The sequence below is a fragment of the Sinocyclocheilus grahami genome, unplaced genomic scaffold (genome assembly GCF_001515645.1).
Source record: "Sinocyclocheilus grahami isolate Dianchi unplaced genomic scaffold, SAMN03320097.WGS_v1.1 scaffold2601.1, whole genome shotgun sequence".
Classification (NCBI taxonomy): domain Eukaryota; kingdom Metazoa; phylum Chordata; class Actinopteri; order Cypriniformes; family Cyprinidae; genus Sinocyclocheilus; species Sinocyclocheilus grahami.
The window spans coordinates 1-919 of NW_015507780.1; positions in this window are offsets into that span (position 1 = coordinate 1).

Genomic DNA, 919 nt, shown 5'->3' on the forward strand with positions numbered 1-919 from the left:
TTTGTTCTAAGATAATTTCTCAAAAGTGCGTAAGTGCGATTCAAAAAAAATGAACGTGCGTACGCCTCTTCCAGATGTGACATTTATAAATCGCAAATGATCTTGAAATTGTGTGCAGCTGACTGTCAGATCTCGCCTTGTAAACGCCCCCTAATTAATATCATTACCATATAAAAGAGCACACGCCAATATCCGAATGTCTATGCTTGAAGCACAAGCATAGAGCACAAGCACGAGCACAAAGAAAAAAAAAACACTTTACTGAGTCTGAAATTGAGGTCTTGCTGGCTGAGGTAGAGGTTCGTGCGGGGACGCTTTTTATTTAATAATGTGTAATTATTCTGTGGACAAACAAAGTGTGTGTGGTTATATTTTTTTCTATTGACTATTATCAAAATTACTACTTCTAGAAACAGAAATAAGAATAATAATAGTAATTATAAAACAATTAGGTTTCCAAAAGTAAGAATAAACTACGAATTCAAGTAAAATTCAGTCCTCTTATAAAAAGTTAGCCATCCTATTTTTAAAATCACTTGCTATGACAACTATTAAAAAGTTTAGTATTACGAAATTCTTGCAAAACTTTAAAAACATTGAAAAAAAAATTTACATTTCATATCATAAAATAAATTATTACACGATTATGGTCTCCGTTCTTTAAAAAAAACCCTGCATGTGATTTGGCATTTCTTTATATTTACACCATTTACTAATGCTGCTCAAATGTGCCATTAATGTACTGACAAAAATATATAGTGTATTTTACACAAATATAACTAATGTAAATGACAAAAACAAAGTTTAAGGCTGATGACACTATTCATTTTCACAAAAGCAAAGCAGCAGATGTTAAAAATAAAAACGGTTAACAATGTTATTAAATAGAATAGTGTTTCCCCTGCCATTATTTTTTAGG